Here is a 292-nt window from a genome sequence, read left to right on the forward strand (position 1 = left end):
TGGAGATGTTGCGAGCGGGAGAGGAAACGACGAAGCGGCCGAGGGAGGCGATGGCTGTGGGGTTGAGGATGAAGGTGGTGCTCCGAGGAGTGCTTAGGGTGACGATCCTTTCGGGGATTTTTTTTATTTTTTGTTTTGGTCTGTTTGTGAGGCCACAATTTTCATGTTTCAGGACTGGCCGTTGGTGGCTTTGAATCCCTGCCCTTGTTAGGGCTTTTTGTATAATGCTTGGCTCAACCTATAAAACCTTTTCGGCTTATTATAGATCGAGAGAACTCCGGGTTTTTCGAAG

Source organism: Brassica oleracea, chromosome C1 (genome assembly GCF_000695525.1).
Source record: "Brassica oleracea var. oleracea cultivar TO1000 chromosome C1, BOL, whole genome shotgun sequence".
Taxonomy (NCBI): domain Eukaryota; kingdom Viridiplantae; phylum Streptophyta; class Magnoliopsida; order Brassicales; family Brassicaceae; genus Brassica; species Brassica oleracea.